The sequence below is a fragment of the Callospermophilus lateralis genome, chromosome 14, assembly GCF_048772815.1.
Source record: "Callospermophilus lateralis isolate mCalLat2 chromosome 14, mCalLat2.hap1, whole genome shotgun sequence".
Lineage (NCBI taxonomy): Eukaryota > Metazoa > Chordata > Mammalia > Rodentia > Sciuridae > Callospermophilus > Callospermophilus lateralis.
In genome coordinates, this window is record NC_135318.1 from 52,409,428 (window position 1) to 52,409,809 (window position 382).

Below are 382 nucleotides of genomic sequence, written 5' to 3' on the forward strand. Positions count from 1 at the left end.
GATCCCGAGGGTCCAGACCCCGGCTGGCCCGGAGCGGCCCGGCGGGTGCCAACGAGCCCGGGCCATCCCCCAGGCCGCGCCTCCCGCGCTTGTCCGGGACCAGCTTCCGTTAGCTGGGCCGGGAGGCAGCGGCAGAATCCAGGATTGGCCCGCGCGGGGGCCCAGCCGATCCCTCAACCCCGCGCCGGACAACCCTAAGGTGGCCTAGAGCTGGCGGCGGCGGTGGCGCCCGGGTTCCGATTGGCCGGATCCGCGAGGGGCGGGGCAGAGGGCGGGGCGGGGCGGGGCAGAGGGCGGGGCGGGGCGGGCTCTGGCCACTCCCCGCTCACTCCCTCCTCGGTCTGCGTCCTCCCGCTCAGCTCCAGCGTTGCATCATCTCCAG